General features: G+C 41.0%; 1 protein-coding gene across 21 annotated transcripts in view; it reads left to right on the forward strand.

Moving 5' to 3' along the window:
- Window positions 1–14221, forward strand: part of MGA (MAX dimerization protein MGA) — a 172883-nt gene that overhangs the window by 64456 nt on the left and 94206 nt on the right. For 9 of the 21 annotated variants that reach the window (XM_077880713.1, XM_077880718.1, XM_077880723.1 and 6 more), the window contains exon 1: window positions 6965–7122. The exons of 3 other annotated variants lie outside the window; for them this stretch is intronic. The gene's annotated coding sequence lies outside the window, so the exon portion shown is untranslated. Of the gene's footprint in view, window positions 1–6730; window positions 7123–7201; window positions 7473–14221 lie in introns of those variants that run through there. 9 more of the 21 variants (XM_077880729.1, XM_077880731.1, XM_077880727.1 and 6 more) reach the window with 3 other exon arrangements.

The following is a 14221-nucleotide window of genomic DNA, read 5'->3' on the forward strand; positions in this document are numbered from 1 at the left end:
CATATGATTTCAGTCATATCTAGAATTTAAGAAACAAAACCAGCAAACAAAAAAAGAGGCAAAAAACAGATTTAATATAGAGAACAAACTGGTGGTTGCTAGAGGGGGGGATGGGTGAAATAGATAAAGGAGATTAAGAGTATAGTTATCTTGATGAGCATTGAGAAATATATAGAATCGTTGAATCATTATATTGAATGCCTGAAACTAATATAGCACTAACATTAGTATGTTAATTATACTTGAATAAAAAAATAAATGTTTAGGGGTGCCTGGAGTGGCTCAGTGTCTGCCTTCAGCTTGGATTGTGGTCTTGGGGTCCTGGAATTGAGCCCCGTGTTGGGCTCTTTGCTCAGCAGGGAGCCTGCTTCTCCCTCTCTGTTCTCTCTCTCTCTCTCTCTCTCTCTCTCTCTATATATATATATATATATATATTATGAGCATCATGGAGTTGTAGATTGGATAAATAGTTCTTAAATGTCCAATTCCATTTCACAGGGTGGGTTACCTCTACATGGTCCTAGTCTTACCTGTTGCATTGACTTATAACTTCATTGTTCTATAAAGGCAGCCCTATCTATCCCCAAATTCTGGATAATTTATTATAGTTCTTCGTATACTATGTAGATGCTGGCTACCTGCAATGCCCCCATTTCTTTCTCTTTAATTTTATTTCTCCTTCATGACCAGCTCAAAAGTCCACTCATCTTTGTAATTTTTGTAGATTACCTAGGTTGTGTATGTTCTACAGTGTTTCTAGAGGGCTTTTTTGAAACTGCCACCAAAGTATTGCAATGTGATCATCCAGTCTCTTTATCTAGAACTTGAGCTTCATGAAGGAACTTACTTTTATTTGTTCCTTTAACCCTGGTTCAGTGCCTAGTTGGTGCTTAACAAATACTTAGTGAACTGATTGTATCCTTATTTATTTTGCGTTTAGATAACCCAGAGAATGTTGGGTGGAAATAGTATTGGGATGAAAAATACTGTCCCTGTCTCTCTAATTTATGGTCTGTAGATGGGTAATTTGGATAATACACTGCATTCAAGTTGCCTGAGTAATCTTTATATTCTCTATTTCAGTATAGCTTTCTCTTCTCCTTTAACAGGTGTTCCCTGCCCTCCAGTGGTTAGATCATGGCTAACATATTTAGTAAAGGTAAAGGTCATAAAATCCTTTTATGGTTTCTTTTTAAGTCATGTTTAAAATCCCATTAATTTTCAGATAAAACCGTGCCCCCCCCCATTTTTCCTTCTGTCTAATATGCCTGAAGCCCAGCTTAATCTAAGTGTAGCTTGATCTGCCTGTTCTTTTGCCAAAGTGAGCCACCATGTGTCCCACAGTTTTTAAGTATGCAGTGATTAGTTAGGAGATTCACTCACTCTGACCTTGGTTCTTGGTTTTACTACATTATTCTCGCGTAGTTCTATCAAGGTTCTAGGATTTTGCTACAGTGCAAAAGCTACCTATCACCTTGTTTTCAGAAACCTTCCTCCCTCCTCTCTTCCCATCACACACTGAAAAGTAGCTTGCTAATAACCATGTGGCTGTCCTTTAGACTGGATTGGGAGGTCTTCCTGTAGTCTGGTTGGAGTCTATTGGCTAACATTCTTTTCTCCTCTATTGCTATTGATGAGGATAGGCTGACTCTTGATTTCTTGGCAAGGTGACTTATACCCCATCCTGTGCCTTTAGTATGTTATTTTTTCTCAGAAATCAAATCTTAGCTATCTAGAGAGCCTTGCTATATATGGCTAGCAGTTACTTCTAAATACCTGCTGCAGTTTTCAATAGTATATCATGAAATAAGGACAATGTAGTAAATTTTTCATCTATCTAAATATTCAAAATAAAAGACTATTACTCGTTTTATGTTCTCCCTAGATTTTTAGTCTTAAAATATCCATATTTATTATTACTTTAAAAAGATTTATTTATTTATTTGAGAGAGAGAGTGAGCCAGGTGAGCACAGTTGGGGAGGCACAGGGAGATGGAGACAAGCAGACTCCCTGCTGAGCGGGGAGCCGGATGTGGGGCTCAGTACCAGGACCCCGAGATCATGACCTGAGCTGAAATTAGGAGTTGGATGCTTAACCAACTGAGCCACCCAGGAGCCCCTAAAATATCCGTTATTTTAGAAAAGAATGGTAATAGTAGGCAGTATGCTTTATAATCTAAAAATTTGGTCACTTTCTGATGGTCAACTAAATCTTTTTTGAGGGGAAATTTTACTGATCTGTACTGTCCAGTAGTTTAGGAACTGCTCTGTTAACCATAGCTCATTTCCATGAAGCATCATGGTCCTTCATGTAAAGTAAGCATGACTTCTTTCATATGCATTTGCGGGCAATTTCTCAGTGTCTTTGTCTGTCATAGGCTTCTTGATTTTTTTGCCTGATTCCAGTCTTGAAGGTTACTTGCTGTTTCCCAGTTCTCTTCTTTGGCCAGTAGTTCTGCTTTCTGTTATTGTAGGTTCTCATGCGGTTCCCCCCCCCCCCCCCCGCCCCCCCAGGCATTTTAATCTCTGTGTAGCTCTAGGCTTAGTTATGTAAATTTCTTGTTTTTCTTTTTATGCTTTTCCAGATAAGATGTTTCTTGTAAGGGCTCAGTAATACATTGACAACTTTCATTGTTTGTTTCTTTTAGACCTATTCTTTTTTATTTTGTAATTCATCTGAAACTAGCATTTTAAACTTCATTTACATTACTGATTTTTGACATTTTTCTTTTAGGTTTTAGTAAAACAAATTCACTGTTACTAAGGTATCCTTTAATTCTGAAGATATTTACTAATTTTTTCTTGTAGATGAGTATACGCAGATGGCAGATTTCATTACAACTTGTTGCTTTTATTACCAGATGGTAAATTATAGAATCATAATATTTCTTTACAATGCAAAGAATCTGTTTGCCTTTGTTGATTTTCTAAGTGATATTCAGTTGAAAGTCTTTCAGGCAAAAAGCAATCAATAAGTAATTAGACTGGGATCCCTGGGTGGCGCAGCAGTTTGGCGCCTACTTTTGGCCCAGGGCGCGATCCTGGAGACCTGGGATCGATCCCACGTCGGGCTCCCAGTGCATGGAGCCTGCTTCTCCCTCTGCCTATGTCTCTGCCGCTCTCTCTCTCTCTCTCTGTGTAACTATCATAAATAAATTAAAAAAAAAAGTAATTAGACTTTCCTAGGCAAATATTCTTATCTTTTCTAGTATCTATCAGTAATATTTACCTTTCCTCTAAGGAGAAATAATTTGTGATGATAGTCAGTGGTACTAGTTTTTTCTAATTAAAAGTGTACCCCCTTTGGAAAACATTGATCAAAGCAGAATGCTTGTTTGTATGTATAACATGAGTGTGGTTAAATGTGTACTTAGCCTGTTTTCCAAATCCCAAATTGTTAGGAAATCAGTATTTGATATTTGGACTTGCCTGGAAAACTGGGACCTATGGTTTCCATATTGATTTATTTAACAGATTGTGTTTGCTGTATTCTAGGCATTGTGGTAGGCACTAGAACAGAGTGCCTACTAGAGCTGACAGTCTAGTGGGCAAGACATTAACTAATACATAGTTTTAAAAATAGAGTTGTGGCAGGTGCTATAAAGAAATACAGGGTACTATGAGAGTATATTACAAGGAAACCTCATCTGATCCTTCCTTGGTAGTTAAGAAAAGTTTCCTGAGAAAGTGTTACAAACTTATGTATGAAGGGTAAGTGAATAGCAGTTAGGTTTGAGTCATCTGGGAAGATCTTAGCAAAGGGTAAGGAACATGATTATGTGGGCTTGAGATATGAGGCAGCAAGAGGGAATGGTATTTCTTAATGAACATTTATAGCATTCTGTCACATTTCTGTCCTCTTTTTCATCCTTACCTCTCTTGACATTTTCTAAAACATGCTTTTAATCACAATACTATGCTGGTTAAGAAACTTTTAGAGCTCTTCATTGATTATTGGCTCCGTGAAGGTAGGACTTTTTCCGCTTTTTAATTCCTTAGTCCAGGTTTCACATATTGGAGCTAGTCATACTTTGCCCCTAGATAGGAGTTGGTTTTAGTTGCAGTACTAAATGGTAGGCAGTACTAAATGGAGTTGTGTATAAGCTAACATGATTCTTTTTTTCCTGCTGCCTAGCACACAAGTTTATTGCAAGTGTAGGACTTTTTGTAAAAAGCTTTTTTGGTAACCTAGTCTGTATGTAGCTCTTCTATGAATGGTTTTTACTGTGTTGATTTAAGAATACTGTAAATAAGACCATAATCCAGGGGTTTTGGGGTGTGTTTGGTGAGTTTTGTCTAAAGAGTTGAGATGATGAAGACCAAAGATTTTAGCCATTTGAGAGAGGTAGGTCACTAGTAGATACTGGAATTGAGTAGATGGCATCTGAGTAGATTGGATAAGGAATATAGTAGGTTTTGTTGGTGGATTCTGTTAAGTTGTGCCAACTTTTCAGAGTTCTAGTGTAGACATCTGAACAGTGCAAGAAGTGCCAGTCTTTCCCTTATCCTCAGCACATACAAGGCATTCAAATATTTGAAAAGGGAAAATGTGCGTTAAGTGGAATAGGGCCTATGTGTTTATAGAGCAATCTTAGATCAAGACTGCGTTTGTTTTCCATGCATTCTCTATTCCCACCTCCCTATATTTATTAAAATATCTTTGAAAGCTCAACCAAGGGAAATATTTTTGTGTTAGGCTGATGAACAGGGGTTGGTTATAACTGAAATGAAAATTTTAAAAAAGATTTTATTAGAGAGTGTGCATGAGCAGGAGGAGGAGAAGAGGGAGAAGGTGTTAATATCTAGGAGGCTCCATGCTGAGTGCAGAGCCCTATTTGGCTTGATCCCATGACCGTAAGATCACTCACTACCTGAGCTCATACCAGGAGTCCGATGCCTGACAGAGCTACCCAGGTGCCTCTTTGAAATGAGAGAATTCTAATAGCAAGGTGAAACACAGGAGTGTTAGATTTAGCAGTTAGCTGGGCATTTTTAAAACTTGTGTTATATAAGGATGCCTTTTATTTTTAAAAGATTTTTTTTTTTTTTTAAGAGAAAGAGCATATGTGAGTGGGGGGAGGGATAGAGGCAGAGTAAGTATCTCAAGCAGACTCTGTGCTGAGTGTTAGGTCCAGATGGGGGGCTTCATAACCCTGAGTTCACGACCTGAGTGGAAACCAAGAATCCCACACTTAACCAACTGCACTGCACAGGCGCCCCTGATGGTAGTTTTAAAGGATCTGGCATTTCATGTTTGCTTGGCTTAGCGGAAGAGTAGCAAAGAAAATCTCTACTCCCCCGAGTCCCCCTCAAGGTATCCTCTGAGATTCTCCAATGAGAGGTATGTTAACTTGTCTCTTTTGGGATGCAGCTACCATTAGATACAGGTTGTTAACCAGTCATTAGTCATTTACATCTTAGATGGTTTAATTCTAAGTCAACACATTTCTGCCTTTAATTTTGTATGAGGAAACGTTAGACCCTAGAGAGGAAAGCATTCTTGGAAGAGGTGGAAGATTTCGACAAGTAAGGAAAAGAGGTTTTTGGGGTCAGGGAAGAGGAGGAAGGTGTTAAAGAAACTGGTATTTTTCAGTTTTGCCTAGAATCTTGGGCATTATTCATTAGTTGCACTTGTGATGCTCTTGTTGACAATGGCTGCATGGGGGTTTCAGAGTAACTTCAGAAGTTTGTAATCTTTAGCCTACACATTTTCCAGTCCATACTAATTCCAGCAGTTTCTTCCCATGCTGTGACAGAGGAACAGCAGAATGAAGAGAAAGAATACTTTTCTTCCTAATATGCTTCCGGCCCAGTTCTGATCAATTATGTTGGATAAGCTTCTCTTTGCTCCTTTGTTTCAACTAACCCCCTCATTCTCCTTTTTCATAGTGTTTTGTATTAGATCACCTAGCAATATGTTCTCAGTACTTTCTAAGAGTGGAAGAATCGTTTGTAAACCTGAACCACAATTTCTGCTCTATCTACCGACTTCTATTTGTCTCTGTTCTTTCTCAACTTTATTTTTTCTTTCTCAACTTTAAACAACTCTCCCTCTTTGAGTGTTAGCAGGTCAGAAGAAGGAGCAGCTGATAAGGGGTAGGGAAGAAGGAATAATTTTTGATGTTTGGGAGGAATACTGTTGGTTAACTTATTAGTTCAGCGACTGCCTGACATAATATTCAGTATTTTTTTTCTTTGCATTTCACAGGTTAAACATAATAGATATTCAGTAATTTTTTTCTTTGCACGTCACAGGTTAAACATATCTTGAACAAAAATTGAAAACACAAGATCAAGGCATTAGATCTTAGATAGTACTCTGTCGTGCAAAAAACTCGTTTCCATAGATTACTGTTTTATTAGGACATCTTTCATCGTTGTATCAGGCAAGTTAGTGGCAACTCTTCTTCCCTTCATACTTAGTGGAGTTTTCGGTCTCCTTCCTACTTTCCTAGTGTTCTTCGATCATGGATATTGGAGACTCGACCACCCATCTCTCCCAAGTCTTTTCTTCAAGGTTTCCCGACGGTCTGGCGTTATTCAAACCCTCAGCACATTGGGGAGGAAGACCGCGGCTTCATTTGACGAGCTTGTGAAGCCCTGGGGGCTGTGGAGCTAGATGTGGGTGGGGCTGGGTGCGGCAGGGGCGGGGCCGCCGAGAAGCCCGAGGGAAACGGTGGAGGGCACAGTTGAGAAAGCCCGCGGGCAAAGGTTTCACAGTTTTCACGAAGCCTTCGTGTGCGAGGCTGAGGGAATTCGGGTGCCTTCTTCTTCCTTAGCCTTTTTTGATTCCGGAAGCTTCATTAGGCTTTTGTCGGTTTCTGGGACCCGGAAAAGCAGCGGCTTCAGCTCCAGGGGCGGGTCCCAAGGGTCTTGTCGCTGCTCCCGGGCCGTTTGGCCTCCTGGTGTTGGGGGAGGGGCGAGGGAGGTGCTGCTCGCGCCTCCTTTTGCGCTTGCGCAGCGGGCTCTGAGCGGGTAGGAGCGCGTGCGCGGTGACGTGGACGTCCGGTGCGCGCGCAGGCTCTTCAGCTGGAGCGGACACACGGTGTGCGAACCGAACAGAATAACCCGCCCCCAGCGGGATGTGAAGGACTCCGGGTGAAGCCGGCCACGCCCCGCACGGTAACTCTCGGGCCTGGGTGGAGGGCGTCGCTTTAGGATTGGCCCTATTGGAGTTTTTTGTGAGTTTGAAGCGCTTGTAGATTTGAACAGCGTGAGAAGCGTTCCGCTGTGTGATCTTCGCACGCCCCGGCCAGGCCGGGCCTTGCGCGGGGCTGCCTTTGGCGCACGCCTGTGGCCCCCTGAGGGAGGCTGCGCATGTCACCTAGCGCGCGTCCCCGGCCTCACTTCCGCGTCGCGCAGCGAACTAACTGGGAACATCGACGCCCGAGAGAGAAGCCACGAGGCGGGCGGGGTGAGAAGCGCCCTTGGCGCGGCCCTGCCCTCGCGTGCGTGGGGTGCCGCTCCGCATGGTACGATCCGCGTGATGATTTTCGGCGCGGCGCGGGGCTTTAGGTCGAGAGCTTTGCTTGTGCGCTTTGCATTTTAGAGCTCAGGTCTTCGGGGCTCCAAAACTCTGAGGGAAACGGTGCTGACGTCGCTTTTTAAGGAGCTTGTGTGTAGCGTTTTGACACCTGTGTAAACCTCTGTTTTAGCATGTAATTTCCGGGCAAGTTGTTGAGGCAGGACCGCGCGCGAATTTAATAAAGGAGGAGGGCGAGGAAGTGAGCCGTACTGGAGTGGGAACTTGGTAAACAAAGGACCGGTGGCTAGTAAGTGCAGAAACGAGGGCGGGGAAAACAGGTGGGAAGAGCAGGTGTTATTTTCTTTTTCTTTGTGGGCAGCCTTTGGCTAGTTCTGTTTATGAGGTTTCCCGCGTCGGTAAAATTGTCAGGTAGGTCTCTGCCCTTAGTGGTAGGTGGGTCTGGGATATAGCTAAATCTATTCGAGCTTCAGTAACCAAAGTTGAAGGATCTCTGTGCGAAGAATATGGGGAAGTTAGGAGATGATTTCAAACCCGGTTGAAAGTGGAAAGTGGTAATGTCTTGCTGTGGAGATTTTTGCTTTGCTTTGGGAACCCTGGGGATGCCTCCTGGGACGGATGCAAACAGGGAGGGGTGAAGGAGGTCTTAAAGGAGGGGTGACTGATGGCGGAACAACGTGAGTGAAAAAAGTGCAGCTTTCTCTGAGAAGACCACTCTCAGGGTTCGCGTCGCCAGAACAGACACGTGGATCAAGAGAACTCTCGAGCCCACCCGCGCGCCGCTAGTGGGTGTTGTGAAGTTTTTCGGGTTTCTGCGGCATAATCCCTGGCAAATACTGCTTGCTCTCCCTCTTTTTGGGCACGACGCCGCGGCTAGGCTGCAGGGAAAGTGCCTGGAGGCGGCGTGACGGCTGCTGGGAAGGGGGCTGGCCCCAGAGGGCAGGGTGGCTGGTTCTGTAGTCTCCACGGTAACAGAAGGCGACTGGATCCCGCAGAGTGTTCGGCAGGTTCCGGCGGCGCACGTGATCTGTCGGGACTCTTCTCCGGAAGAGCTTTCCTTGCGGCGTTTTTTCACGTGGTTGTCGGCCAGCTGGCCTCTACAGTTAAAAAGCGATGATTTTTGGGCCCTTGATAGTCGACGGCGACTGCTCTTCCCGGGGACTAGCAGGAGGCTTTTTCATTTATAAGAGTATCGGATCAAGGCTAGTGCTTCTTGCTTCCGAATGGTTAGGTTTTCAGCAGTTGTGTGGGTAGTAGAGTGGGTTGAGTTCACCAAACAAAAAAACACATGCTTAGGACTTGAGGAAATTCAGTGCCCTGGGTACTTTGTCATACTTACTCTAGGGTAGAGTGGCTGTTTGATTACTGTCCGCTTTTGCCCTAATAGTTCTTCAAATTCTGTTTATGCAATGGCGGTGACCTGGGAGCTTGCTTACCCCAAATTGTAGTTAAGGGACCATTCCTAGGAATAGAAAATGCTCCTGGAGTTAGCATTAATTAGTGGTATCTGGGAAGAGAAGGGAGGGGGCATACTGTCCTAGGCAAATACAGTTCTGTGCCTTAAAACCTAATGTATTTCAGGTAGTACTTAGCGATTTATTTTTCAGGGTTGTGGCGATGTTGTCTGGTCTGAAGTAAGTGCTTACTAATAGATGGCAAGTTTCACTTACTATTAAAATCAACTTAGTGATTAAGAATTGGTAGTTGGCTGTTTTACTCTTTTTTTTTTTTTTTATAAATTTTTATTTATTTATGATAGTCACACAGAGAGAGGGAGAGAGAGAGAGGCAGAGACACAGGCAGAGGGAGAAACAGGCTCCATGCACCGGGAGCCCGACGTGGGACTCGATCCAGGGTCTCCAGGATCGCGCCCTGGGCCAAAAGCAGGCACCAAACCGCTGCGCCACCCAGGGATCCCTGCTGTTTTACTCTTTTTTGTCATCATTCGCTGTCCTGTTTTCTGATTATATCCAAATTCTGTTTTCTTTCTTTCTGATTTTATTTATTTATTCATCAGAGAGAGGGGCGGAGAAACAAGCTCCATCCCGGGAGCCCTATGTGGGACTCCATCCTGGGTCCCCAGCATCACACCCTGGGCTGAAGGCGGCGCTAAACCACTGAGCCACCAGGGCTGCCCACAAATTCTGTTTTTCTTAGGATTTTTCGAATTTCTGGGTCCATTGTATATTGGTAAATACCGACATTCAGATGAACCCATTCTCTTACAGTTTGTTTCAGAAATTTAGTTTAACTTAAATCATTTTTGTAGTGAGTGTTTATTTTATTCTTTTTGTAGTGAGTGATTATATTAAGGAACAAACAAACATTTTGGTGCCTGCCATACAGTAATGCATTTGTTGTGTGAAAGGTTATGCTTATTTTTAGCAACTTCGGAAACAGAATAGGTTGACCAGCATTTGAATATTGTGTGTTTTTAAAGTAGTGTAATTTTGATTGGGTGTTTTTTTGGAGAGGTGAAAGAGGGGGCAGGGAGCAGTACATGAATCATTGAATTAGGTAACTACCTAGTAAATTAACTGGTGTATTTTGTAAGTTGTATGAGGGTCATGGCTTTAGTAGTTAAACATTTCCCAGAGAGATCATTGGTGAAAAGACATTTGGAATAGGGACTCTGAAATTGTAACAATTTATGACACTTGCCACATTACTTATCTGGAAACAGCTTTCTTTCTGAAAGCCTCTCTGTGTCCACTGCCTTGCTGATGGGACTTTTTCACGATATTAGTTATTTTCTATCCACAAGTGAACTGAACTTCCTTGGCTTATTATTACAGTTATATTGTGTAGGTAAATGCTTGATTTTGAAAAGCTGAACCGAGATTTTAAAATATTAGCTGTAAATGTACCAAAACTGTGGTCTTCCTTAAAGCTTTTAGAGAGCCAAAATACAAGGTATTTTTAGAATCTTGCTGGGAATAGATTTATTTCTTTATGAGTAACCTAACCCTTCCTAAAGTACATTTAATTTTTGCATTTGGTTAAAGCCTTAGACTGTAGAGTGTTATTTTTGTGTCTAAAGTATCTGTATATGCTGAATTGACTATCTTCTTACTGTAAGATCCTATACAGATTCCAGAAGTGCAGGCATGCTTATAGTAGAGTCTGTGTTTAAAGATCGGTAGAGAAGAAGAACTTAATTTCTTGTTCCTATACTACTAGTAGTATGTGGCTGAAGAAATAGATTGTTTTGGTCATAAATTATGTTTTTGGTTTTATGCATTTTCATCAACTCACGGGATGGTTTGGAGGATCTTTTAAAAACAGATCTTACACAAATCATAAGTCTGAAAGTTCTTTTTCCTGTCTTCCTACACATTTTTACATTGTCTTTGTTATATTAGTTATCTGTGCACAGTGTTCAAATAGAACAGGCTGACTTTTCTACATTTAATTTTTTTGTATAGGCAAAAAAATATTGAAATATGTACAAATGAAGTTAGCATAAAATTTATATGATGTGTTTTATGAAACTAAATGGGATTTCTGTCAGTTGAATCTTTAGTGTTTAAGGTTTTCGTTTTTTTTTTAAGATTTTATTTTTTCCTGAGAGACCCAGAGAGAGAGAGAAAGAGAGAGGCAGAGACACAGGCAGAGGGAGAAGCAGGCTCCAAGCCGGGAGCTTGACGTGGGACTCGATCCTGGGTCTCCAGGATCACGCCCTGGGCTGAAGGCGGCGCTAAACCGCTGAGCCACCTGGGATGCCCCCCCCCCCCCATTTTTTTGAAGGAGAGGTAGAGAAAATCTTAGGATTTATGCGCAGTGTAGAGCCTGTTGGGCTCCATCTCAAAACCTTGAGATCATGATCTGAGCTGAAATCAAGAGTTGGGCGCTTATCTGACTGAGCCACCCAGGTTCCCCTAAGAGTGCTCTTTAAAGCATCAGTTAAAACATTTTTGCCTTAGTTTTACTGTAATGATCTGAAAACCAAGATTTTAATATTATAGAAGATAATGTTTAAGAAGTTTTTCTTTTCTTTTTTTTTTTTTTAAAGATTTTATATATGTATTCATGAGAGATAGAGAAAGAGAGGCAGAGACACAGGCAGAGGGAGAAGCAGGCTCCATGCAGGGAACCTGATGGTGGGATTCGATCCCAGGTCTCCAGGATCACCCCCTGGGCCGAAGGTCAGGCACTAAACCGCTTAGCCACCCAGGGATCCCCTGTTTAAGAAGTTTTGAATCCTTTGATATATTCATAGGTTTGGAATATATAAAAATGTTTTTCAGGTAGTTCTTTGCCACTTTAGTTACATTTAAATGTACTTAAAATAATATATATATATTTTAAAGATGTTATTAATTTGTTCATGAAAGAGAGAGGTAGAGACACAGGCAGAGGGAGCAGGCAGCTCCCTGCGGGGAGCCTCATGCAGGACTGGATCCCAGGACCCCAGGATCACAACCTGAGCCAAAGGCAGATGCTCAATCACTGAGCCACTCAGGTGTTCCTTAAAAAGAGTATTTTTACAGAATTACAAAATGGTGGTTTGTGAGAAAACTTTGAACTTTATGAACTAAGTACAGGATTTTGCATTTTAAGTTATATGCCATTGTAGACATAGTTTATGTGAACTAAGCTTTACTATTTTTACAATTACCTTAATTTTGATTTCTAAGTCTGTTTAAATTTTGCTTTATCAATCTTTGATAGGTGTTGCCTAAACTTGTTTGTTTTAGGAAACCAATATGCCTAATTGCTGTAAGCCTGAGGCAGTTCTTTAGAAAAGAATCACCCTAAAGCTTATTTCTTAGAAATAAATCCCAAATCAGAGAAGAGATTTTTTTTTTCATCTTTCCTGGGTATTAATGCTTTGGTGTAAGGAAGTGGGTTTCTATTTTTATGTCTAGTCATAATAGGAAACAGTAGCCAACCTTTTTGAAGTCTTGACTTTTAAGATATCTATTATCCTCAGGCTAATTGTGAATATTTTAGGTTTTGGAGCTTTTTTGGTCATGTGGTCAGTTTTCTAAAAAGAGGTAAAGTTCAGATCAAATGATTTTACTGCTTGCCAATGGTTCTGATGAAAGATAAAATTAGACTTTTTAATTAAAATGAGAAGTACCAATAAAAGACTGATTTGATTAATCAAAATTACTGACCCACTTACACAGAAGTAGTGATGTAGCGTCTCTTTTTTGTGTAAAAGCTAATTGGGGATGATAACTTTATATCTTGTAGAATATTTAGGTAATTGAGCACATCAATTGAATTTAATAACCTGAGATTTCTTTATAATTTAATTGAGATATAAATCACATAACATAAAATTTGCTATTAAAAAATATTTTATTCATGAGTGAGACAGAGAGAGGCAGAGACACAGGCAGAGGGAGAAGCAGGCTCCCTCTGGAAGCCTGATGCAGGACTCGATCCCAGGACTCTGGAATCATGCCCCAAGCTGAAGGCAGACGCTCAACCACTGAGCCACCCAGGCGTCCCCAAATTTGCCATTGAAGAGAGAGAACACGCATGAGAGCATGCACAAGCAGAGCGGAGAGGGAGAGGGAGAAGCAGGCTTCTTAGCAAGGAACCTGATGTGGGACTCTATCCCAGGACTCTGAGATCATGACCTGAGCCAAAGGCAGACATTCAACCAACTGAGCCACCCGTGCACCCCAAAATTTGCTATTTTAAAGGGTACATTTCACTGGTTTTTAGTTCCTAAATAATTTGTCATCCCCCAAAAGAAATCCCATACCCATTAGCAACTGTCCAGGTTATCCTTCTCTCCTCCTGGCAACTACTAATTTACTTACTGTCTCCATAGATTTACTTATTTTGGACATTCATGTACATGAAATCATACAGTGTATGTGGGAGTTTTCATTGTAACTCTTAAAAATTAACTGGTTTTAATCCTTTTTGAATAGGTTGTATTTTCACAAGGTATAAAACTTGAAAGTATTTTCCCATCCTCCCAGTTTTCCCTTGATATAGCAACACTACTAGTTCCTTTCCTATCTCTATAAATAATCTATATATGTCAGGCAAATACGTATTTTCTTTTTCTGGCTTTAGATTTTTAACTTTATCAAGAAGTGTAGCATAATCTACAACTCTCTGGAACATTTTCCCTTTAATGTATCTTGTAGAGTAATGAGTCCATAAAATTTGTACATTCTGTCTTAGCTGCAGAGTATTCCATTCTATGGATGTAGCACCATTTATTTAAGCAGCCTTCTTGATGGATTATTCCACATCCCCAAAGTCTTTTGCGGCTCTACATGGAAATAACAGGGAAGAATCTTGTATGTGTCATTTATCATGGGTGTATCTCTGTGTGTGCATGTGCATGTTTAAGATAAGGTCTTAGAAGAACTGATGTTTTGTAGGAGAATAGGCATTTGTAATTTTGATACTTTCATGGTGCCCTCTGTCATAGAGATTCTTTCATCTTACAGTCTCACCATCTTGTTACATGAGAATGCTGTTTGATTTACAACCTTTCCAACACTTCTACCGGTTTGATTTTCCTGGTGTGATAGGGGAAAAATTGTGTTGTAATGGTTTTAATCTGCATTTCTCTTATTCTGACATTGTGTACACTTTTTGTTTGCTTTTCCTATCTTTATCCATTTTTTGATACAGTACAATACTATAAATTTCTTTTCTCTTTTTTGTGACCTAGTTTTTCTCTACTGTTTAGAGTACAGTATATAAAACCTACAGCATACAAAATATATTAATCAACGTTTTTTATTATGGTAAGCCTTCCAT

This window comes from Canis aureus, chromosome 32 (assembly GCF_053574225.1).
Source record: "Canis aureus isolate CA01 chromosome 32, VMU_Caureus_v.1.0, whole genome shotgun sequence".
Taxonomy (NCBI): Eukaryota; Metazoa; Chordata; class Mammalia; order Carnivora; family Canidae; genus Canis; species Canis aureus.